Source organism: Talpa occidentalis, unplaced genomic scaffold (assembly GCF_014898055.3).
Source record: "Talpa occidentalis isolate TD23 unplaced genomic scaffold, MPIMG_talOcc4v2.1 talOcc4.4, whole genome shotgun sequence".
NCBI lineage: Eukaryota > Metazoa > Chordata > Mammalia > Eulipotyphla > Talpidae > Talpa > Talpa occidentalis.
The window spans coordinates 20,696,203-20,723,218 of record NW_023604295.1 but is presented as its reverse complement, the minus strand read 5'-3'; the positions used below and the strand labels follow the sequence as shown (position 1 = coordinate 20,723,218).

At 37.8% G+C, this 27,016-nt stretch overlaps 1 protein-coding gene across 4 annotated transcripts in view; it reads right to left on the bottom strand.

The window, feature by feature from the left end:
* Positions 1–27,016, bottom strand: part of FNDC3B (fibronectin type III domain containing 3B) — a 316,053-nt gene that overhangs the window by 257,050 nt on the left and 31,987 nt on the right. Inside the window, exon 1 of one of the 4 annotated variants that reach the window (XM_054700363.1) lies at positions 9,663–9,793. The exons of the other annotated variants lie outside the window; for them this stretch is intronic. The gene's annotated coding sequence lies outside the window, so the exon portion shown is untranslated. Of the gene's footprint in view, positions 1–9,662; positions 9,794–27,016 lie in introns of those variants that run through there. 4 annotated transcript variants of the gene reach the window in all.

The following is a 27,016-nucleotide window of genomic DNA, read 5'->3' as shown; positions in this document are numbered from 1 at the left end:
TCTAATAATAACTACAGAAACACCTAGAGCAAAGAAAGAAAAAAAAGGATTAAAACAAAATAGAAACTGTGCAATCTTCTTTACCTCTGAAACTGAGAAACAGCTGCTCAGCAGTCAGCACTTCTTTGCTACTGTGAGCGAGGGCCTTTGCTTCCTCTTCCCAGTGCTCTGACACTGGTCGAAGCACAGGTTCTGACCTAATGATGGAGAATTACCAGGTCATCTATGAACCTGATGAGGGGTGCTGTCATTAGACACGAGAAGGCTGGGGTGGTTAGCATTTATCCTTGCATTGCACATCTCTCCCTTGCACTCTGGGAAACCATGAAGAAGGGAGCCTGGTATAGCCAAACACTGCATTTTTTTAAACTCAAGTCAAATTATGAAAGGTTGGGGGGATATGGAGAGGAACTAAACATTTTGATCAGAACGTTTCACAACCCCACCACTAAAAACAGTTCCAGAGACTAGTATGTTATGGTTTTTTTTTTAAAAAAAAAAAAAAAAGCACTACAGTACAGAGACCCAAGAACTGGAGTACTAGAAATTCTGTATTCTAATCCAGGGTTTGCCAATAATTAGCTCTGAAATTGAGTGACTAATTTCTTTTATAAAATGACAAATTATAGATTACCTTTTAAAGAGCCTTTCTGATCTTACCAGACAATGTTTCAAACACCAATTGCCTAAAGTGCTTACTGACTATAGATGAAACTAAAGCTAAAAGAGAGGTTGACCATACTCTAAAAACCTGTTAGTTTCTCTCACTTATATGAATATATCCTGAATATTTTGCTTAAGAAGTAGGAAGGATCTAAGTAAAATGCTGAAAAAGGAATGTATCAAGGAAACAGTGATGATAATCACTGTGTTTTTATGCCAAAGAAATCTTAACTTTACAGCTGAGTTCTATACAGCTGTGGAAGAAAAACTCTTGCCATGGCTTGCCACTTGAATGAAAGGAGGAGAGGTGGTAACTGTTCATGCAGAAAAACCTCTTGAGACATGAGCAGTACCTGGAGGTATGCACCCAGCTGGTTGGTTGAGGCACAAATAGTCTGGAATTTGTCTTGTTGTCTGATATGGGTCCATTAGTGAACTTAAATCACAGCTGTCTCAAAAAGTTCTTAACCTTAAAAACATTCTTGCTTTCTGTATTCAATTATAAACGTAGGACATTAGGTGCAAACATTTAAATTCAAAGAGAAATCCTGTGAAATTGAGTTTCTTAAGATCAAATACACCAACACCGCTACTCCAGATTTAAATGAGTAATGAGAAAAAGTCCCAGGAACAAAGAAGCGGACAAAAAAAAACTGTCCATGGGGCTTAGAGAGCATGAAGGGATACAAGCCCTGCCTTCAAGGATCCCTAAATGCTTTTAATTTGACTTTGCTTAAATGGCAAAGTACAGTCATGTCTGAACTGAAAATTACCATATCAGGATAGCAGTATTTTCTGAGGGGAGAAAAATGTACACATCTAAGGGTTGTATGTAATCTGAACCTGATTTTACAATTCCCCATGAATGCACTGAAGTTGTTTCCACAGTTCCCCAATATACCCCCAAAGTTAAGAAAACATAAAAACTAAAGGAAAAAAACTATCACTGTATACACACAATTTCTGGACCTCAAGACCCACACCCAAGTCAGCCTACCAAATATTAACTACAAGGCAAAGGGGTACAACTACAAAACAAGTTTACCAACCAAAGGTTAGTTTGCTTTGCTCATTGTTTTCAAATGGTGTTTAAAAAACTCTGCAGACAAAATGAGACATTTTTATTTTTATTAGAACAACTAAAGTCCAGGTACAACTATTGCATAATAAATCTGTCATCTTTAAAGGACCTTCCAAGGATGATAAGCCAGCGTGTATAAGGAAACATCTCAAATATATGAACCCTTTCTTTTCATACATATCCAAATTATCTTCGCCACGTATTTTTATCCAAGCATGAGAATAACTGAAGATATGTATTTTCAGTGAAATCTGGAGTTGTGTAATTGTTTCTTTTTATTTTTTTTATAGGACATTGAGGGGAAAGTCTAGCACTGAAGGGTCACTTTTTTTTTTAAGATTTATTTATTTATGCATACAAGAGCTGGGGTACAGGCCAGAAGTGCTGAGGGTGAGAGGATTCAAAGACAGCAGGGAGCAGAACTGGCAGACTGACTGAAATACACTGCTGAGGGGAGCAGTGGGCGAGACAGGAGAGGTCTGTCGTGCCATGTGGGTAGCTCCCTGACAGAAAGGTCACTTCTAAAGGCCTCTCTAGATCCATGATTTCCCACCTTCCCATCAATCTACCCCCTACCTGCATGGGGAGGTGGAAAGAGATAAGATGGGAAGTTATAAGACATGCCCTGCTTCCCAGAACCAGCAGCTCAGTCCTTATCCAAAACTGGGGTATTACTGCCTGCCTAGAACCCCCAATCACTCTGACGGGTGTCAGGACTGGGTTCAAAGTGTCCTACATAAGCTATATGCTTTAATGTGACTTTGAGACTCCCTTTTAAAAGATCTAAACTGTTATTACTCTGGTTTTAGAGAGCTGTTATGAATTAAATTCCCATTTGTGCAACAACTTGGCTGTCTGTTACATATAACATCCTTTATTGGGGCTGGGGTGGGGGCAGAGGGAAGGGTCATACATACTACAAAAGCACCCAGCAACTGGATGCTTTCTGGGAAACGTTTGCAGGAAGTACTTCAAAGTTGTTATTACAGCCCGATGGAGCAAGGGCAAAGGTACTGTGTGAAACTGTTGCACACTAATTCTTATCTAACCTCACAACATTCATTTGAAGTAGATGGTGTTCCCCTTTTACAGATGTAGCAACTAAGGCTGAGAAACGGTAAATAATTTGCCCATACACTCAGAAAGCCATGGTAAAAAGTCAATGCTCTATACGGAGATGACTGTAGCATCTAAGAATCTGGCCATGAAACAGAGAAATGGAAGAACTGATGATAAATTCATAGGATAGTGAGTTCTTAACATCAATAAATAAAAGATAAGACAACTTTCAAACGCCCAAAGAAAGTACATTTCCCTCCCAGTCAGTTCCCAATTCACCTACACAAAGGCTGACAACTGTGAGTTTTTGATGTCTTTAATGATTTAATGATTTCTAAAGCATGTTTTAAAGTAGCAGAAAGAAAGCTAAACAAATCCCTTGTATTATCATATAATCTACATGGCTAAAAACGAGAGAGGAAAAAAATCCAACAGAATCCAAATTCTAAACTATTCAAGTGATGTGTACCATAGTGTTTTTTAATGAGATGTGCCAAGATTAAACACAAAAGCAAAATTACTGCACAAAGGATGGTAGCTTAGCAAGTTACTGGTGAGAAGACTGGCAAGAGAACAGGTCTTTGGTACAAAGGGTTTTAAGATTCTATTATTTTTTAATGACTTATAAAAGAAGTATAAAGTGGGTTGGAAATGTATTCCTTTAAGAAAAAGGACTAGGCCTCCCTGGTGGCGCAAGGGGTTAAGACGCAACCTATGAAGATATCCACAGCCATTGCAGCAAGAGTTGGATCCCCAGCCAGTGAGCTACCCACATGGCACTGCAGACCTCTCCTGACTTGCCTGCTGCTCCCCTCAGCAGTGTATTTCAGTACATCTGCCTGTTCTGTTCCCCACTCTCTCTGGTGAATCCTCTCACCCCCTGCACCTCTGGCCTACACCCCAGTTCTTGCATGCATAAATAAATCTTTAAAAAAAAAAGAAGAAAAAGAAAAAGGAGGACTTAGTTGAAAAGAAGAACTTAGCTGAAAGTTCCTTACAAAATAGCATCAAACAAAAGCACCTGAACCTAGATAAAAATCTTACTGTTTTCAAAAAATATTGACAAAATAGCAGCCACGATGTGCCAGTCAGGCACTGTACTAGAATTCTAGAAGTAGAAGCACGAGGTTAAACGACATTAGAATGAAACATTATACTCGATAACTAAAACTGAGTTCACATACACTTCTGAGGAAGCCAACGTCAACAGACCTCCACCAGTCTGTGAAACCTTTCATCCAAGATAAGCCCCAATGTCTAAATTTGGTTTCCCAGCTGTGGCCTCCTTTCTAGTCTTAAGTGTTCCAGAAGATGAATTTGTCTCTAAAACACAACCCTCCCCAACTCAATCTTCATTTCTAATACTAAAATTGCCTCTTTAATCAGCATGTATAGGACTCAATCCTGTATGTTATAAACAGTTTTAATTAAATAGATGTTCAATCTATACTGTTCAGCTTTACTGATGTTTTATCTAACTTAAATACGTATTTCAAAGATTTCTGACATTGCATTTGTAACCTTACATGTTGGCTCAAATTTTTTTTTTTTTCCAAAATATGATTTTTTATTCCCAACACCAATGGGTGGGGGGGGGGAGGGGATAGGGGAGAATCAATAAGACTAGTACATGACACAATAAAAATCCATTTAAGCATGTTTTTTAAAAACAAGCTATTTCTTGAGGAATCATCACAATTGACAGCATTTTCATAAGCAGCTATTTCACACTTAATATGACTGAACATAAGCAAATACTGAAACAGAAAATTCACATGAAATGACACAAAGAAACAAAATTAGCAGGTGCAAAGACACATCATGTAACGAAACATTTCAGATTAGCCCATTACAATAAAATTTTTATTTGAGATACGTATGTAATCAGATTATTAATTCAGACTAACATTTTTGAAAACACAAAAATGTTGAATTCTTTAAAAAAAATTCTTTTTTTCAAGGAAAAAAAAGTCACAAACCACAGAGCAATAAGATTTACATTGAACAGGGTCTCCCTGATGGCCTAGGAGTTAAGACTTAAGACTGCTGAAGCCTGAGATTGATCCATCCAGGGAGCAACCCACATGGCACAGCAGACCTCTCCTGTCTCACCCTCTGCTCCCCTCAGCACTGTATTTCAGTACGTCTGCCTGTTCTGCTCCCCACCCTGTCTCTGGTGAATCCTCTCATCCCCGGCATGCTGGTCAACATCAAATCCTTTTGAAAAGATTTACATTAATAGATGAAAATAATTGGTATATAAATGGTTTATATGCAAATAGATCTATCTAATGTTTGGAAGCATGGTACTTGTCTATATTCTAAACACTACCCGCAAATAAAAATGGCATTATTAATTACTCATATAATTTGTTCAGAAAATGTAAAAGGGCTGTACTCATTGACCTAAATAATTGAGTATTTAGGTTCTGCTCTGTATAGGCACTTGTGCTGAAATTCTAAATGTAAGGAGTCCACTAACAGACTTTAAAATCTTTTCAGAAAAATCATTTTGAATTTCAACTCTGATAGAAAAGTCATGGTTCTCCAATTCAATGTTCATTTTTCACCTTATGTGAAACTAAGAAAGACACAGAAAATATTTTTAAGTTACAGTTTCTGAAGAACTCAGAAGCACAAGACTGAAAAAGGCAAATATTTTAGGGTTATTAATTGTTATTGTTACGGAGCAGCCCCGATATAAAACGGGTTGCCTGGCTGTGGGTCCTCACCCGTGCACTTAAAAAGGGACTAATACTCCACTACAGGCACACACAAAAGGTTAATAAAAGGTTTATTTACAAGGGAAAAGGAATTGAGGAAATGTACAAATCAGGGAGAAAATAGGGAAATAAAGTATTTAATGTGTCCTACCCAATCTGCCGACCCGGTAACCCAAAGGCACTCTCAGAGCTGGCTGCACTGCCAGCTGGCGGGGAGCCAAAAAGGGGAATCCCCCAAAACCCACGTGTCTGGTTTTATACCAAACCTGGCTGCTTAACCCCACCCTCAGGTCCCCGCAACCTTCCCTTTGGTGGTGATGGGATTTGTAGTTCCCAGTGTCTTTTGGCTTTGGCCTGGGGTGGGGGTGGAGTCCACAAAGCCTCTATGGAATTAGCTTTAGGACATCCTTTTCCCCCTAACATTATGGCCCCATGAACCCCACAAAAGGCTGAGAAATGTCCAAGGGTCCTCCACACCACTGCTCTACACCAACTAGTTTATATATAAAAATACAAGAAAATTTTAAATTCACTTTCTAGTAGACAAAAATCGCTGTCCTTATTTTATACTCTGTACATCCACAATTCACCTGAACAAAGAACATACCAGTCCAAAGGAAGAGGAATCCAGAGACTAGCAGAAATTTCTCTCTCCAGGACTTTATGTTACATTCTCTAAAGCACTTTGGTGAAACAAATTCATTTGATAAAATCTTGAGGGAAGTAAGAAAAGCAGTCAGGAGGGATAAGAACACGGATGTGGAGGGCCAGGTGCTCCCCTGGCGTGACTATAAACCAGGTCAGGGACAGTGTGACCTGACTTCAGTAAATCCAAACCCATTAGATGGGAATCAGCTCAGTCTCTCCTATAACCAGACTCAAAGCAAATGATCCACACCAGCGAAATAAAGACAAATAATTTTGGGTTGCTATTCTCAAGTAAGAATCTTATCTCTTCTGATCTCTAGACCTTCATTAACTGCTCAATGAGCCCATTAGAAGCCTGGAGATGGTTTGCTTTAAGTATTTTCTAGGGTCACTAATTTATTTTTCCCCACAGCTTATTTTCTTTTTTTGTCAAAAAACTCAAAAGGAGCTTTCTGAAGGATAAATAGGATTCTAAAACTAGAACCCGAAGTTTCAAATACAGACAGACCAATTAGAGAGTGGAATTCATGTCCTACAGCAATGAATTAGCAAAATCAAAATAAGCCAGATTATTGATTTGTATTCAGCAAACACTGTCAGAGAAGAGACTTTTATTTTTAAAAATAGATTTTAAAATAGATGTAACAGGCATATTAATTTTCCACTGGCATCATAAATAAATGGAACTCCAAAATATCTTTCTCTGCTAGGGCATTCTGGCCTGTCACAGTTCCCCTGACCCCGAATGGAATGTGTATTTACATTGCCAAAAGGCAGCATTGTGTGCTGGTGGGAAACCACTTCTCACAAACCTCCCATTCAAAGAAGGGCTCCACAATAGGTACTCACACAGGAAGCCAGCCTTGGTAAGAGAACCTCTGACAGTTTCAGAGAGAACTTTCCAGCACAGGAATGGTAAACCACTGTAAGAGCCATGTTTGCAGGACCTAACTGCCTACACTTCCAGGTCAAAAAAGCTAGTGTTGTTCACAATCATTCCCTAGAGTTCTTCCCCTGGTGAAAAACAAAAACAATTCCATTTCATTTTTCTAGCTATTCTTTCAGACATCACTTTGTTTTAAGGAAAAAAAAAAGTTATTAAATTTGTCTCAGATAAACTGGAAAATACTCCAAAAAGCTATTACTACTTTTTCAAAGACAAATGAAGGGTGTTAGTAGCAAATAATGCAATTGTCAATGGTGACCACACCACACACAGACCATCAAATCAATTAATTGGTCATTTAAAAAATGCAATTAATAAATAGGTTTTGTCAAATCAATACTAAACTACCAGGTTGACTTTAATTTTAATGATCCATCAGTTTGGGTATGGCAACTAAGATATCACAATTAACAAATATACCTCAAGGGTTTATTAGCAGTCTAATACTTAGGGCAATCACTGAAAAATAAAACCATGCCAACCATAAATAATACCACTTACTAGCTTCAGGAAGTCACTTTGGCAATATACAAAAAAGTAAAACGAAAATAAAATGAGGAAATGCTCAACACACAATGTTTAGTGAAATGTACACTGTCAGAATATATATGTGTGTGTGTATATATATATATTTATATATGTGTGTACTTGTTTGAAAGACTGAAATGACATAGAACCAATAAGTTAACCTATGAGTTACATTTTCTTCTTTGTAGTGATTGTATTTTTAAAAACACCCTACAATGAGCATCTGTAATTTTTATAGTGACAAAAGTTAATTTTGAAAAGCTCGTATCAATTCAATTTACTTTGCACCATGTGGCTGTTTAAATTCTGTGATGAAATACTTTCAAGCCACTGTACAACATAAACAAAGACCTAAAGGGTAGGTTCATTCAAGTTTCACAGAACGAGTTTCCACCATTCAACCCTGACTGTGGGACAAAGTGATGGAAGAACATCTGTGGTTAAGTCATAGATTTGGTAACATTTACAAAATCAGCCCTCGGGTCACGCTTGCTGAGTAATCCCTAGATTAGGCATGCTCCCTAGGCCCAACCCAAACAGTTTTTTTAAAAGGGAGGCGGAGAAAGCCAGGTCCCCAGCCTTATTTTATTTTATTTTTTTTTTAACATGACAACTGCTCCAAAAAATCCTCTTCCCACTGCCAAAATAAATCACTTTCTAGGTTAAAGAACTCTCTGTCAATCAAATTGGTCTCAGCAAAGATAAACTAGTAATAGAAATCTGTTACATCCTTACTTAGCTGTGCTAACTATGCTAGTCCAGAACTAGCACAAAGGACTTCAAAAACTCTGGCTAGGAAAAGTACAGGGTGGGGTCAGAAAGTTCCTCAGAGTTGGCAGGCCTCATTCTCGCTGGAAAAGTCACTACTCACCCTTATCTCTGTGGGTTCTCTCCACCCCACCCTCCCTCATCCAAAACCTTCTAAAAATATTTGCCCCATATTTTTATTCCCACAGCCCCATGTACTAAAACATACAATACATATACACTCCAGGAATCTCCAAGTACAGAAAAGCAGGAAGAAAGTTTCAACTATTCATAATCACATCGCCCAGAAACATTCACAGTTAAAATGGTGATGTGTTTTACTTCAATTTTTTCTATCTGTAAGAAATCTATGAAGTTGGATGGCTACTATTTACATAGTACAAATCAATGTGCCTATCTTTTTATTTTGGTATTTCATGGTTATAACAATGATAGTGACAAATTGAAAAATAAGAAGGAACTGGTTCCTAAGTCACATTTTCAGAGACAGTAGCACAATCCTCTGAAGTCCCTGAAAGGAGACTAGAGAAAGTGTTAGGGGGAAAAGGATGTCCCAAAGCAAATTTCCATACAGGCTTTGTGGACTCCACCCCCACCCCAGGTCAAAGCCAAAGACACTGGGAACTCCAAATCCCATCACCACCAAAGGGAAGGTGGCTGGGACCTGAGGGTGGGGTTAAGCAGCCAGGTGGATACAAAAGGCAGACACGTGGGCTTTGGGGGGCCCCCCCATTTTGACTCTCCGCCAGCTTGCAGCAACCGGCCATCTCTGAGAGTAACTTTGGGTTTCCAGGTCGTCGGATCGGCAGGGTGGTCCCCAGGAAAGGGGGAGGTTCCCTGCCCCTCCCAAGGGAGGGTAGAGCTGAGCAGGAAGAGGAGAAGCTGCAGAAGAGACTGAGGAAGGAAGCAGGATGGAGCCAGGAGACCTGGAGGAGGCGCATGGAGCCTAGAGACACATGAAGAAACTGCGATTGACTTATGGTCGTGGACTGGGTGACACAGATGTGGGTGAGACCCCTGGGGAGGTGACCATGGCAGCTTTTATCTTGATGTTGATTTTGCTCTTTTCCTTCTGGGCTTGTCCGGTTGTTTGTGACCCTTTTCTGTGGGTCCCCACTGGAAGATGCTTTAGACTTGTGGCAGGCCTTGGGGCCTTGCTCTGGGCCAATCCCATTTGGATGGACTTTTACCCACGAGGGGATGGGTAAATTTGGGTGCTTGATTTAGAAACTAGACTCTGACTTACCTGTATTGTTTCCTAGTTTTATTAAAGTTCCTTCTCATTAAAGTCTCCTATGTTTTGTGTTGATGCGGCGGATGGCAGAACCAATTTAGAATAGGCAGGTTTGCGGGGTTTGGGCTGCCCCTCTCCCTGTCCTATAACAAAAGCACAATATTCAACTTATTTGTCCAATGTGCACCCCAGAGGCATAATCTTTCTATATCTATGTCTTAGATTGTATACATGTAATTTAAATAGAATTATAAAGTGAATGGTCCCAACAAATTAATGTAAATTTTTTGCATTTCATATAGATATACAAGTTTCTAAAAAGTTTTATTCTCTATCTCCCAAGAACTAAGAATGTTTTATGCTAACCATAACACTTCCTTCACAACTCCAAACCTACCCTACCCTCTTCAGCAGCATATATGTACCAGGAAAATACCGATGGCAATGAACTGCAAAACACTTAACCTTGAGCACCTAAGTGTGTTACTGCCAGTAAAATTATTAACAGAGAACCACACTGGCTAATTGTGTGACGTGACTTAAAATACCTCAGTGTGAAATGCAAAGATATATACCACAGTATAAAATAGTGAAAAGCTGGAAGCAATTTCATCCACACAATGGAAGACTATGCAGCCAATTTTAATGCTGTAGAAATCAATCTGCTAACAAAGGATGATATTCACAACACAGATTAGAGGGAAATAACAATATAGGGAAATAGAATTACAAATAGAAGGTTTATGCTATGATCCTATTTGTGTAAAACAAGGGTTATGCTTATTTTTCACATAGAGAAAAACACAGAACATACACCAAAGTGTTCACAGTGATTATGGTAATGAAAAGACTCCGTCAGAATCTCTTTTGCGATGCGTTGTCAGGGTTTTAAAAAAAAAGTTCATACAACACAGAGCAACCACAGGGCAATCTCATATCTGTGAAATAATCTAATGAAAAAATGGGAAAAGGATAATGGATATTTGATCAATGACAATCCCATTATAGAAAACACACCTCTATGACTTCCTGATGTGGGTCACTGATTGTGACATTCCCACCTCCTCAAGTTGTGCAATGGCACACAGGTGGGGTTTCCCCTTCACGGGAGGCACACAGGTGGGCCACAGCAGAGATGGTGAGGGCTAGGCACCTCCTATTTTCAGAAGTCATTTTCAGTTTCATGGTCTAGCAGAGAAACCGAAGTCTAAAAAGGAACCTTGAAAAGTTAAGTTCTGACTCAGACTTGTACAATATCTAAACATCCTGAATAGACCAGAACCCAAAATACCATAACCCAGCAACATTTTTTATTACACTATATCCTTCAGTTAGTTGTCCCAGGATTTCCTCTCCCAGTCAGTAAAAATACATTCACTTGGAGTAACAGGATGAGTGTAATAGATAAGGTCAGAATTAGACAGACCTGAATCTGAGTCAGTGAAAAATATAAATTGCTGACTATTTTTAAATCATTATTGAATGAATTCTTCTTTTGGTAAGTCTGTTACCTCTGACCCTTTCCTTTCCGTTCCTTTCCCACCACCACCAGCAGCAGGACCCAAATTCAGGAGTTAAATCAAATCACTTCTACATTCTAAAAAAATTGGGAACCAACTTATTATCCTGCCTACTTTCACTCTATGATCTGGCTTCTGTTCACCCTCTCCTACACATGCAGACTATGTAATTCATTTCTGGAATATCGCTTCCAAACCCACTGCTCATGCACAAACCAGAGACTTTTCAAGCAGAGGCCAGAGAAGCCCTCAGAGCTGTGGAGCAAGTGACTTGGCAGTGAGTGAGGAAGAGATTCACAATGCTCACTACTCATGCTTCTGTTTCTCCAGGTATGGTGCAGAAACTATCCCAACAGAATCATGTAGGTGCTTGTGCAGATTCCTCACAAAATTTCATAGTGTTAATAACAAAAGCCAAAAAAAAAAAAAAAAGGCATAGACCACCAAATAATGGCATATGCATACAATGGAACACTATACATACAGGTTATATAATATATTCTGTACCTCAAAAATGTTTCTTAGGTCAAACAGATTCTCTATATTTGCCCACCCTATATATATTTATTTCCTACTCTGCCCACACAACTCCACCTTCCAACCAGGTTCACGATTCTCCAGGTAGCATGCAACCACAAAATCTCTACTCTTGTTACTCTCTCTTCTCTCTTAGAACCACTTATATTCTGTCCAGACCTCATCCACTGTTTAAAGCTACCTCAACATTATCCCAGTTCACAATTAATCCTACTAAGAACCCACTAAGAACCCTGGGGGCTTCCTATTCTCAAGTGTGAAACGAGGGTGATGGACTGCTAAACTCTCTTCACATCTGATATTTTAAGAGTCTGCAAAAAGAGACTCCAAAGAAATTCAAGTACAGAGTCTGTCTCCTCTATTCAGTTCAGTTATCACATTCTTACAATGTATCCTATGCAATTTTCTCCCCTACTTAATGTATAAGGAAGTTAAGTTAAAATAAAATTCTTCAATTTAAGGTTAGGGCTGACCTGTTAAAAAGTCATCTCAGGATACTGTTAGAAGACCTGGCATATGGTAAGGACTGAGGTATTTAATAAATTCCTTAAAGGATATTAAGTCAATTCTTTAGCTTCAGCCTATTCACATAATTCTCCATTTGTTGAAGTATCTCTACAGATATTTTGCATGGGGAGACCTGTCATTTTTCTGCTGCCTCTTTTGACATAGGATGTTTGCTATTCCTCTTTACCAAGCAAATACCAGGAACCCCAATCAAAAAGATCTATAATGTGTGCTGTTTTTCTCGGCCAGTAATGATAGTCACATGGCAGCATTTGAGAAGAAAGCTGTTAAGGTTAAAGGTGCATTCCACGGTCATGAAATGAACAAAGATAACTGCCCATCCGTGATCAATCTGCAATCTTACTCTGTGAGGCAGTCTAAAGGCATTTATTACAGCCTTCCACCCAACCCTCGCCCCCACCCACACACACAAAACAAGGTCAGAAAAAAATGCCAGAGCCCAGAGTACTACTGGAAGCAACACAATTTTGAAAATTGCTCTTCAGTGACTACTCGTCGAGATGAATAAATACAAGTGCCACATGAAAATGTGTTCAAAGTTATTTCCTACTGAGAAAAGCCAACTTTTTAAAAACCACTAATAATTTTTGTATCATATTTACAGGTACAGATATGCATTCTTATATTCCCAGCAACTGTAATAACAGTTAACTTTATAAAGCTGAAAATTAAATGCTCCAAAGTAAATACAAACACACATATATAAACACATAATCTTTAGAATACTATGAAGTTAGCATATTTTGGTACTACAACCCTTATCTCTAAATCTATAAAATATCTGACTTCTATATTTTCTAATAGTAGTTTTTCAGATATTTGCCTACTAAGGGAAAATATCGACCTCTTCTTCAGGATATGTTTTTTCACATTCGAATGTAATTTAGCTAGTGGAAAATCATGGTAATTCAAGTTAATTGAGAAAAGACCCATCCACATGTATGAAATGAAGCGTCTGCATCAACAAATTTAGATGCAACTAAACTTTCAACAGCATTGCCAAGTGGAACTCAAGCTGCTCTACTTAACAGAGAATATACTTGTGACGATCTCTTGCCTTTTTTTTTTCTAACTCTGGTCCTGACATTGAATTCTTTCCTCTCCAATACAAGAACCAGAGCCCCCCTTCAGGTCTGGCTCCCAGACCCCCAGCCCAATTCACTTGTACTCATAACAATCATACTCAACAAAATACTTTGCCAAGTACTTCAGAAGAATTTTATTCTACTAGACTCCCTCTCTCCCCACTTCCCAAACCCCAGTCTCATTTTGCTATATTATTTCCCAAGTTCTTCATAACCAGTGGAGAGGTTTACTGGGATGAAAAACTAAATTACCTATATTTATCTTCAGTGCCCAAATAATAATTTCGTTTTGCAAACTGACCCTAAGTAAAGATATCATTTCGAGGCTGCTACATGAGAAAGCAAAGTGATAATACCACCACTGAAGACTCAGGAACCATGAGTCACACTGCCTACAACAAGAACTATCTGTGTTCTGAAACACAAATCTCTCCCTAGCTCCCTAATAACCCTGTTTGGTGAAGACATAGGACTTTTCTTATACGCCCTCTTCAGCTGAGTTGGTGCCTTCCTGGAATGCAGTTGAAAAAGATACACAGCCCCAGTTCAGTGATAATCAGAATTGGATGTCAAGGTGATGAGATTAAGGAATGAGGAGATCCATGTCACATCATTTGCCATGCGCTATTTAGAAAAAGCATTTCAAGAGACATTCACACTCAACTCAGGTGTGGTTAGTCAATAAAGAACCACAAGAGCAGAAAAGAGGAGACACATTTGAGGCTGGGCAAGTAGTAAATATAAAGTTTCTGGTCTCTACCTCTGTTTCATTCAATACTTCAGAGACAATGTTTGAGAACTCAAAAGTGGCTAATCCAAAAAAAAAAAAAAGTTAAGCAACATCTAATAACTAAGAAATGAGAACTAAGCACCCCTACTCGACCGATTGAACAGACATCATGATGTCTGAGAGACATCACAACCAGATCACTACTATAAATAAACAATGTATGTTGAAATCATATTTGTGATTAAAGCTGTAAAAAGCTGAGCTAGCCAAACTGGGAATTCAATCCTACCGTTGTTCAAATATTTACTGGTATCTTACCTGACACTAGAAATCCAGTTTTACTTTGAATTTAACTAAGATTTCAGGGAACTTTTAAATATTGAATCAAGTAAGATTTTCAAACATCCATATCATTGACCTTTACGAGACAGCTGCTAGTTTTTTGTTTTAAAGTTCAAAGATCCTTCTGTAATGTATTAAGATATTAAGACACTGGAATGATTAAAGTTATGTTTTAAAATCATTATTCTGTTGAAGGCTAAACAAATCTGCCATCAACTTATATGTCTTCTGTGTTGTCATCCACCCCCTACCTTCAATCAACTAATGACTCAGTACCAACTGTCCCAGGGAAATCCTCCAAACCTTCACAGACAGCTGTGCCACATCACATTCTGTTTCCAACATTCATTAAGAAATTTCTTCACCCCTATTGAATTCTTACTTTTTCTCCCCAGGGTTTAAGATAATCCTGCAGTAAAAATCTCTTGCACCTAATCTTATGTTATATTCCTAATACATATTATAAAAGATATTTTTGAACACTCTTGATTCAGATATTTAATTCAGACACAAGAATTAACAAAATAATTTGATCTGAACTATTTTTTTTCTTGGCAAAGAACTATCGGTTGTACTTGTTTTGCTTTGAGTTTAAAAATCTCACAGCACATTGAAAATCCTTCTGATTCAAAGGTAATTCTCTGAAATTCAACATCATGACAAGTCAGTTGTCTCTCAATGCCTTTTTGATACCTAAAGATAAGCAATTTCCCTATCACTTAAACCAGAACCCTAAATATTATTTGGTCATAATCTATACATCTTAAAGTCTCACTGCTGAAGAAGTACCAATACTACTTTCTTAATACAAGCTATAGGAGAATGCTGTCAACACAAATAATGAGTTCTCTCATGACAGGTAAATGATAAGCTACATTTCAAAATATAATTATGAAGGTACAGATTTGTATAAATTGGATATAAATTGTATTTCAATTTCAAAAAATATTTCACAAAGAATTTTGGTATTGGACACACTTTCTGAAATCTATATGACATGAGGAAAGAGGATCTCAGTGGAAATCCAGAGATTTGGGTTTCACTGAAGATCTATTACACACACCATCTTTTGTGATTTAGGTTTCTCAGAGTCTACATGTGCAACATGATCTGCTTGGGCTAGATTAATTTACAAATACTCTTCTAACTCTCAATTCTGTGACCCTAGCAGGGCAGCTTCACTAATTTCAGATCAGCCATAAATTAATAGTCGAATTAAAAACAATTTTCCCTAGAAAGTACCTTGTTTAGCCATTTATCCTTAAAGAAAAATTATAATAGCTGTACAATCCACATTCAAGTCATATCTAGACTGACAAGCATTTGTAGGTTGCCAGCTTTCCCTGGAACAAGATGTGACAAGCACTCCCTGATACTAACATTCTTATTACTTACTCCGAAAATGTGAACAACTAAGGTGATAAATGGTAAAAAGCCAAGATCCAGAGACAGAAGTATCTAGCACTCTATCACTCTTGCTAATATGGACTGTGCCCACTTGTAGATCTTTGAAACAGGTGAGAGTGGGGGGTCTCAAATTCTCCTACAGTCTTCAAATGGGATAAGACGTCACAAATGGAGAATCATTCAGCTCCTGGCAAATACCAAAGATTCCAAATCATATTTTTACATCAGCATTAATTTCCCACAAGGGTTTGATTTCCCTTCTAGCATGTTAGTACCTAAGCTAATGCCAAAAATGGTAACCTCAGCACTAAATTTTGCAATGAAATTTTTGAAAGTTTTTTTTTTTTTTTTTTAATCAGTAGCACCTTCAAGATTATCTCACCCATCCCTTATTTGCGGGAGGTCTCATAACTGATTAATGGAAGGGTAAGATCTCCTGACTCTCAAATTTCTGAACATATTTTCTACCTGAGTATAAAAAGGAAAACTATTTGAGTTATAAACTCTTTACAACACCCACACACGTACACCCACTCACACTTATCAAATTGCAAAATGTTAATTATTCCACTGCCTTTCCTCTAATCTATCAACTTCTGTCTGCTAAGTCCCCAACCATGCAACTGCTGAGAATCTCAGAGAAAGCAAGTGTTATCAATGTTAATAACAGTTAAGTCTCCAAAACACCACCAGATGGAAAAGATGACCACCTAAGATGTTAGTTTATAAATAGAGCAATGGTAAATTATGTGCCTTAACTACAAGCACAATACCTAAAACTAGGAAAACCAGATAGATAAATTTGCTTTCTAAACAAAAGAAAGAAAAATCATAATAATCCTCCACATTTCATCTGGAGTCTACACTAGTTTTGCCACGCCACTATTGATATCACTGTGTGTGACCTGGAAGAAACATAATTGCATATCCAGGTAAAGGTGAGGGAAACAGATAAACCCATGTGGAAACAGGAACTGACTACATAGAGTATTTCTGTTTTTTGTTTTGTTTTGTTTTGTTCCTGAATCCATCCAGGTGAGAATTTCCAAAGAATAAGCCATGGCGCAAATATTCTACTTCATGCTAAAATTTTGCCTTCTGTGAGAAAGGAATTCTATTATCAAATAAGCTTGGAAACTATGGGTTGAAAAAGTAAAGGTTCTTTAGTGCTGAACTTCAAAGAACTAATGTGCAAGGAGAATCTCTCCAGGGAATAGCTTTTGAACACACAAACTTTTCTCAAGCGTCAATGTTCAACAGATGATTCTCTTTGGCTAGTACTAATCCAGCTACCTACTTATTTTCAGCTCTCTAATGAAATTTGTGGAATTTCTATTTTATAGAGATTATATAATGATATGAAATGCTACTAGTACTTCACTTAGTTTCTTGACATAAGAACTGTGCCCAAATTTTAGGTCAACAGTCAAAGAAAATTTTATGTACTGATTAGCTCCATAACCAAATAAGAAAGTCATGACTCTAAAGGACTGACTAAACCATCTTATTCATTTATATAACATCAAAACATAACTCACATGAGCACATTAAACATGGTTTGAAGTTGTCCAGCTATTTAAATCTCCTCCAGGAATAGTATGCCATTTGTTATATTAAAAGGAATTTAAAGCTCAACTTTAAGGCAACAACAAATCTAAAACACTCACTTTCCCAGGATGCAGTATCACTTCTTCCAAACAATAAAATGTCTTCTAAGTCTTTTGCATTTCCTGCTACCACTGCAAATAGAAAAGTAAAATCTCTCTAGCAGATAGAAAGCACTACAAATAGAGAATATATACCTTTAGGGCCCTTCTCAGGCTGTACCTGAGCAATAAGCAATGTGGTCATGCATTTTCAGCATATGAACCCACTGTGACTTAATAGTTCAACAAAGAAAGCACTTTTTCCCAGATTCACATTCCATGCTACCACTTCCACAGTCTAAGCACTGAAGTTAATTCCTCTAAGTCTGAGTTGCTATCGCTTCCCTTTTGCATACCATCAGCAATCATAACTACAATCATAAAAAGTCTAGACCTAACTAAAGTAGTAGAGGTCCTAGATATTCATCATATCAAGGGGTTACAATGTTCAAATGCCTGTAAGTGCCAGGGAAGTAATGTCAACAAGCGAAGTGGTTGACCGTTCCTTTTTTTTCCTCTTTTGGAAAACATGACTACAGAGAAATATTTCTACACATTTAAAATTTGAAAATAAATATATGGTAAATACAACGGACACTCAGTCTCAGTATATAAGAATCTACAGAGAGCAGTGGGGACTGCTGCAAAGCTGAGAGTAAATGTCGCTCTAGTGATCAGTGATACTCAATCCAAGACTTTCACTCCCATGCAGGAACGTAGGCCCATGCTGCCAAACTTCAAAAAAAAAAATCTTTTTTTATGTGAAATCCCTTAATTTTTAAATGTTTATTCCAAATGTTTAAAAATACTTTGCAATATCGAAAACAAAATCTGCAAGCCACATTTCCCAGCCCCAGCTCACAAATTCAACCTCATTGTATCAGATGAGGTAATCAGAGACACCCAGAAGTCCGCTCACTTATCCAAAACTGGAAATATAATCTAAGAACATCTCATCTTCTTGAAGTGCCACGTACATACCACATGTCAATTCATTTAATCATCAAATTTACACATCTACTATGGGTTGGATTCTATTCCAAACATTGGAAATTCACCAGTGCACAGGAGAAAAAAAAAAACAAAAATCCCTGTTGTTATGGAGTTCATATTCTAGTAGAGGGAAAACAGTGAACCTAATAAATATATATAGTATATAAAAAGGTGATACATAATATTAAAAATTAAGCAGGGCAAGTGAAAGTAAAAGTACTTTATACTCAGTCTCATGTCATAGGAAGGTTTGGCAGGGCTGTTTTCCATTTACTGTGAACCTATGTTTATCTTTAGATCTCAAATGGTTCTCTTGGAAATAGTAAAAAGTTGTATTTTTTGTTTTCTGTATTTTTTGTTTCTACTCTGTGCCTTTAATTGGTTAGTTCAGCCCATTTACATTTAGGATGATAACTTTTATGTGGAGATTTGCTGCTGTCATTTGGTCGTTAGTTTTCTGGATCTATATACTTCCTTATTTGGGTTTTTATGGATTTTCTTCTCTTTGTATAGGAGAGTTCCTGTCAACATTTATTGTAGAGGTCTAATGTTTTGCAAACTCCTTCAGCTTCTGTTTTTCTGGGAAGGCAAACAGAAATAACTCCTTCATATCTGAAGGTGAATCTTACAGGGTATAGTATTGTTGGCTGGCAGCTTTTAAATCTGTGTATTCTGAGTATGTCTTCCATTCTCTCCTTGCTTGGAATGATGCAAGTCTGATGGAAGTGCAACCTTTATGCTTTTTTCTCCTAGCCACCTTGAATATTATTTGTGTCTTGACCACTTGAAAGTTTCACAACTATGTGAAACTTGATGTAGGCCATGAACTTGAATATTTAGTTCATTATCCATGTTTGGGAAGTTTCCCTCTCTTATTTCTTTGAGTAAAATCTCTGTTGCCTTCTCTTTCTCTTCCCCTCTGGAAAACCCATTATAATTATGTTACCTTTCCTAGAGGAGTGGATTCATTCATTTTTTTCCTTCAGATTTCTCTTTCTTCTTCCACCTGGACATTTTGTATATTATCATCTATAGTGGTCACTGATTCTTCCATTTGGTCTATTCTGCTTCCATAGCTTTCTCCAGAATTTTTCCTCTCTTCTATTGACCTTTTAGCTCCTGCGTCTGTTATTTTTTTTTTTTAAAGATTTATTTATTTATGCATACAAGAACTGAGGTACAGGCCAGAGATGTGGAGGGTGAGAGGATTCACCAGAGACAGAGCGAGGAACAGAACAGGAAGATGGACTGAAAACACTAATGAGGGGCCAAGCGGGAGAGAAAGGAGAGGTCTGCTGTACCATGTGGGTAGCTCCCTGGCCAGCTGGGGAATCAAACTCATGCTGCAGAGGTTGTGGATTGCTTCAGAGTGCGTGCTTAAACCCTTGCACCACCAAGGAGGTCCTCTGTTATTTTCTTATAAAAGTTTCAATTTCTATTTTCTGTTTACTAATTTTATTTTTTAGGTCATTTGTTTGTTTGTTTTGAGTTTTCTTGCAGTTCTTTTATTATGGTTATTTTTGAACTCTGTATCTGATACAGAAGAATAAAATCTTCCATATCTTTGTGGTTGGATTCTGCAGTTTTTCTCTCCTTGTGATAGCATATTCCCGTAAGGTATCAAGGTGTCACATGTTTTATTTTTCAGTCTATTTTGCTGCTTTCAATTTCCCAATATTTTATTAAGTGACTGTAGCTGTGCCTTAGTGATTTACATTACTTCTACTTTTGCAGCAGGTGGTGCTATGGATTTTTTAAGGCTTTTTCCAGCTGTAAATGATTTTAGATGTTTTTCCTTTCTGGGCTCCAATAGATCTTGTGACCTGATCTTCCTACTGCTAAGTTGGGGCGGGGGGTTATCTGGAGGGGTACAGTTGCTGGGGAGAGTTAGAGAAGGTGTGGACTGGCTTGTGTCTACAGCACCACTGACATCCCTCTTCTGAGTCCAGCAGACTGTGCACTGTCAGTGAGTTCTACAAGCTCAGTACCAGAACCTGAATGGTTAGGGAAAAGAAAGAGTGTACTGGCCCTGTCCCCTTCCCTGTGGACCTGGCCTGCTTGAAGCAGCCTAGCTCCTCCACACATACCTTTCCTCAGTCACTGGTGTGCGCTTCCACACTGCAGAGCTCTCCCCTCCTCAGGGCCTCTGGGCATGAAGCAGAGCTTTGGTTTACAAGGCAGTATCCATCAAGATCACAGATTCCTGGCATTTCCCTCCAACCACCTCTTGCTAAATGAACAGGACAGAACCCGGCATTTACAACCAAGTCTTCCACCTTCTCTCCTTCAGCACAAGACATTTCGTAAGAATGCATATTAACGTCTAGGCAGGGCCCTAAAAGGTCAGATTAATTCTAATTTCCTTGGGTCTGAATAGCTTATCCATATACAATAGAGCCAAGACCAGAGAGATTCGCCTCTTTTTCCAGTTATAATTCTGAGGATTCTACGTTCAGCCTATACATGGGTGGAGCATTTTTTGCTGCTTTGTTCAGTGCTGGAGTGGTTTATGAAGTGTGGTCCTGCTGAAAAGCTGGAGAATGAACTAGATGTCCTCTCAAAATGCCTCCTGGCCCTATAATCCCATGATGTGCTTATAATGGAATTTGGCTAGCCTTATAATTAGAAATGTAGCTTGCTGGTCACACATCTGGATCAGATAAATCTGCACAAATAGCATTTCACCAGAAGCAGAAATGCCAAGCATATAACAGCTGTGTTGTTACATCAGCCTTGCAAATAACAAGGAATACTATTTATCCATAGAAAGTAAATGATTAGAGCAGGCAGGAATTAAGCAAGTTTATTCAAATTATTTCAGGGTAGGAGAAATGTTTATAAAAGAAAAAATATTTATTATTCAGACTTCCATATTAACTTCGAAGACTGATATACATAGAATTCCCATGCATAAAAGACCTCAAATGCCAAAACACTATTTCCTACTATCCTAGTTAGTGATGAGTTTCTTCTTATTAATTTTTTTAAGTGTAATATGCATCTTTGACTTGCATGTCAATATATCACATGGACCTGTGAACCTAATCCACAATTAAGTATTATCAAAATGTCAAATGTACACTGGAAATATTCATATTCATGGAAAATAAATGTGTTTCAGATTAGCAATTTCACTCAACCAATGTGCTAATTAAATAATATGAAACAAGAGGAAATTATTTTCCTAAAAAAAAAATTCTTCCTAGCCAATTAGGTAAATATTAACTACCTTACACTTTGAAGAACATTTCTTAACCCCCAAAACTTAATACACTAATCAAATTGCTCTGAGGAATAAAAAACAAAAAAAAAGTATGACTTATGACAAACAGGTATGAATAGAAAATATGTCACCTCTTACTAACCTCACCAACACAGTCAGTAAATCTTATTTACAATAATGTTCATAATTTCCCACATTCAAAAATGTATTCACACTTTTTGGATAATGATGTGACAGTGTAAGTTCATCAATGATAACAAATGTATCAATTTTATCATTGGGGTAGTAGGGAAACTGCATTTGTGGGGCAGAGGAGTTATATACCATATTCTCAATTTTACTATAAACTTAAAACTGCTGTAATAGTCTCAAATAATGTATTCAGTGTACTATAGACTTAAAAAGCAATAAAACTGTCAAGTCAATGTCTTGCTTTGAAATGTACATATGGAATAACATCCCACTATTTTAACCTATAAAAGGCTCAAAATAGTCACTTTACATATAAAGCAATAGAGAAAGTCATAATATGTGCATAATTACCCTTACCCTCCCAATTCAAAGACTCATTCCAATAATTTTTGCATCACGTAAAGAAAAAAAAAAAAAAAGATGACAGAGACAATGAGACAAAAGAAATGTCACAGAAACCAGGACAGTATTTCTGATTAATGGAAAGAGCATCAACCATTGGAGAGGTAAAGTAAGACAAGCAAATTTCTGTGGTTTCTAAATAAGAGAATCCAAAAGATAATCTGACTCACTTCATTTTGTATAATTCACTGAAAACTACTGGTAATAATCAGTGTCTTGAGTCAATCCTAAATAGTATACAAAGATTAAAAAAAAAAAAAAAGGTTGACTAGTTAGATGAATACTTGGAAAAATGGCGCTAATAATTCACAACTTTTAATCTTTATGTATCAAGGCTTTTTAAACTAAAGCCTTAAGACTAAAATGCCACCCAGTTAAAAAAAATTCAGAAGAGCATAATATCAACTATTTCCAAACAGTGGGTAACAATTTAAGCAGCCTAAATTCTAAGCTGATACTAACCCCTAAGGAAATTACTATAAGGAAAATACTAGCATTTCAAACACTCTAACAGCTAGATTCAGAATTGCATCTACATTGTGTAACACACTCCTTAATAAATACAATCAACAGGAGATTTCATAGTTTAACCCCTCTTTGGGGCCTGGCAGATTTGTACTACTTAAATATAATCTTTGAACGTATGATGGACATGTAAGTGTGCTGTCATCAAATTACAGGTAAGAGCAAAGCCTTCTGAATTTAGATTACAGTAAAGCATCAGATGGACATGTTCCATCTCTTCAAGGGAGATATTAAGATCAAATTCTAATTCTAAGATTCAAATGTATGTGTTCAGCATAAAGGACGACAACTCCCACAATAATTACACTCAAGTTCAACAGTCAGTTCATGAGACATTCAATCTCCTAGAAAGCCTTGGCTGCAATGCAGTTGCCTAAATTTGGTAGTGCCCCTACCCTTTTTTGCTGATTCTTTCAAGTATCTGAGAGTAATTACCACTTGGGCCTGAGAGTGAAATATGAACTTCTTATAAGATAAATCTTATTTTTCTGTTTTTTTTTTTTTTTAAGATTTACTTTATTTATTTACGCATACAAGAGCTGAGGTATATGCCCAGGTATACGCTGGAGGACTCACCAGAGACAAGAGTGTCCCCACAGAACAGGTAGGTCTACTGAAATACTCTGCTGAGGGAAGCAGCAGGTAAGACAGGAGAGGAGAGGTCTGCTGTACCATGTGGGTTAGCTCCCTGGCCAGGGATCGAACTCATACTGCAGTGGCTGCTGATAGCTTCATAATTCTAAAACTTAACCCCTTGAGCCACCATGGAGGCCCTATTTTTCTGTTTTGAGTTCTTCCATAGTGCCATTTCCTTGATCTAGGCATTTAACAAACTCCTAATTCACATTTTTAAACAATAACTTGCCTATTAATCAATCTTAATCTTTCTCCACCCTCTATTATTTTAAAGTCATATTCCTGCTTTTGAACTCTGTGATTTCAGATTTGAAACCAATCATTTATGGTTTTGCACAGCCATGTAGACAGGATTTCAATTACCAGTGCTGCCAAATTAACAGCCAGTCCAGAGTGCAAAAATCTACTCTATCTTTTTTTAAAGAAATGGTTTTCTGCCTCCATGCTTTTCATTTCCAGAAACAATACTTTTCTCATGACAAGCAAAAGCCTGCAAAACAAGGAGCCGTGCTGATAAGAACATGGTCTTGTTCCCTCCCCTCACCCAATACCTTGCTTGATGATCCAGTCTGTCTTTCCTTATTATTGAATTTCATAATACTAAAAATGGCACCTTCCCAGAATACAGTTATCTAGGCATTACTTACCATCTCCACAAATTCCATTGAGTCGAGAACTGAGTACTAATATAAAACCACAACAGTGGCAGCACAGGCATAATAACAAAGTTTCTCTGCAAGGTTTCTCTGCTTTGGTGGTAAAAACGCCATGATTGTAAAACTTCATTTCAGTTATCTGAAGTCTCCTGTGTCAATATCTGCCCAATTCACTTACCAGTTTGTTCTTCCTGATCGCTCCTTTAAACAAGCGGAAGTGCTACAGGGTAGGAGAAGGGGTACCCAAGGACTCCCAAACCTGCCTGCTCTAAATAGGTTCTGCTAACCCCTGCATAAAGCAAACATACTCTTAGTGCATCAGATCTTCAATAGAAAAAAAACGTAAATACAATTACGGTGCAATAGAGAAAACAAAGAATACAGTTAAAATAGTTTTTCCATGAAACATCCAAAGTTACCCATCCCCTCGTGGGTAAATGCCCAGCCAAACAGGGTTGGACCAAAGCAGGGTCACTGAGGCCCAAAAGTTTGCCACAAGTCTAAGGTATGTTCAGGTGGGGACCCACAGGAAAAGGACAGAAGGGGCCAGGCAAGTCTGGAAGGAAAAGAGTAAAATCAAAATGCAAGTTAGGATAAAGGCTGCCATTGTCATCCTCTCCACAGGTCTCTCACACACCTGTCTACTTCCATGCCCCCCAAGTCCCTAGTTCAAGCCCAAGGATAAGAAGCAATCGCAGCTTCTTTGCAAGTCTCTCTGCTCCAGGTGCAAGCTCCAAGTCTTCTTCATCTCCTTCTTCCAGTCCTTTCAGTCTTTCTAGCTTCTTAGGGTGAGTCAGGGAACCCGGAACCTCTCCTTTCTCTGGGGCTTACACTGTTACAGAAGCATGTGGAACTGTCGTTCCAACACAAAATCCAAATAAGAGCAAACAGCAATTTTGGACAAAGGGAAAGGCCCATTATGGATTTAACGGGTGTGAGGACATCGAAGAAACCTTGCAACTGAATACAGGTCCATTTATTTTCCTCAATCAGCACAGAACAAAAGTTACTGAGACCTCATTTCAGATTCTAACTGCAGTGGAATGCCATGTAGTTTGGGGGCAAGACATTTGTAGTACTTAATGTAAGAAACAATAAATTCATATTATTGATGCTATGTCCTCCTAAATTCTGATTTACTCACTTATAAATTTAAAGAAAGATGTAAACCAGGTCAATTGACACTAACTTTATACAAATGTCAAATCTTGCCAAGGCCCTACAAGTACACACAATTTCTATGGGGTGGCAGTTCCATTATTCTTTCAAAGAAAGAATATGTATTTCAAAGAACTTGTATTTCCAAGTTCAATGATGAATTTCTAATTTGATAATTTTTCAAACAAAAGAAAAAATTCTGATTATTTTTAAAAGGTAAATAAACTCGAATTTTACCTAACAAAGATTTTTAAGTGCCTCAGACTACTTAGATTACATTCAGCTTATAGCAGATCTTTTTCACCTGTCTATTCCCATCTACTTCAAATGCTATGTCTCTAGCCATTTTTTCTAAGGTAATTCTACTGACCTATTGTACTCAAGTAGCTTGACCACTGTCTGTATAATTTCATGTATTTAGATTTTATCTTCTAATATAAATGGAAGTTCTGCAGATAAGAGCCATATCTTTTATTAACTGTTCACTCCAATCTCTTCCCCCCATATATTACTTCACCTACAATAAACATTTTAAGAATTCAATCTCTAAAACTGTTAGTACCAGTCCAAATTCACTCAAGCCAAAGTCACTCTGGAAATAGTCACAATTTTATGTTGAAAGTATATGTCAATGTTCTGTAGGAACATACTGAGGAGGAAACTCCAAGTCAGTGTGTGGTGCTCACAGTCAACTTCATGATAGAAGGCAGACCTTTACAGACTCCAGCCCTTGAGCAAGGACTAACGGGAAGTAGGGACGGAGCTGGAGCTCTGGATAGTCAGACCACTGGGGAGGTAGGGTATCTGTGGAGAAGCTACCAACATGCCAAATATGGCTTCAGCTTGAACCTCAGTCTTTGCTCAGTAGACAGTATCTGAGGTAGGATAGATGGCATCTTGACCACCTGCCAGTCTATAAATTCTATCATTCTTATTCATTCTGACTCTCTCCTGTCCCTTTTCTCATTCCCTGTGTAAATAAATCCTGCTATTGTTTCTCCTCTTGTATCTGTTTTTGGGTCATTCCTGCATTCTTAAGAGTGCACGTGGTGAGGATCCACCAGCCAGGTCCACCCAAAGGTTTCCCTGGGTTTGCTCTGTTTCAGTTCCAAAGAGTTAAAGACCCCTCTTGATTCTCTTTTGACATGAACAGAATTCACCAGCTTTTATCCCATGTGATAAAAACTTTCAACCTTCCTTTGATCACTCTGAAATACGAGAAAATTTAGAATTTTTATACTTTAATAATTTAACTCTAATTTCCACTTAATTTTCTTAAATAATTAAAATAAAGGAAAACTTCATACATACACTCACTCCTTAGCAGTTGACATTTCATCCTTGCTGAGACGTGCACTCAAGTGGAAAGGAAGGAAGAGTTCACAATTTGAAGGGAAATGCCTGAAAGCAACAACACAGAACCACAAAAGACCACATGCAACTGTACAAGTGAACACTAAATGAGAGAACCTGTGGGTGAGGAAGGCTTCATACTCCTACTTCTAGCAGCTAGCACAATTCTCCACAATGAATGCTCTCTGAGCACAGACTTGTTTTGCTTACTGCTATATCCCATGTACCAAGAACAGTCCTGGGACATGGCAGTGCTCAGTAAACATGGGTGGAATAAATATTTAGAGAAAAAATGTACAACACACAGTAGCCATTAGTAGGAAAAGAGGTAGAAGAACTGGTGCCAGTTACATTTTAATTGAAGTTACATTGGTCACCATAATTTAAGAGACTTGAGTGTCTAGGAACAGTGGTGAACCAAAATATCCAATCA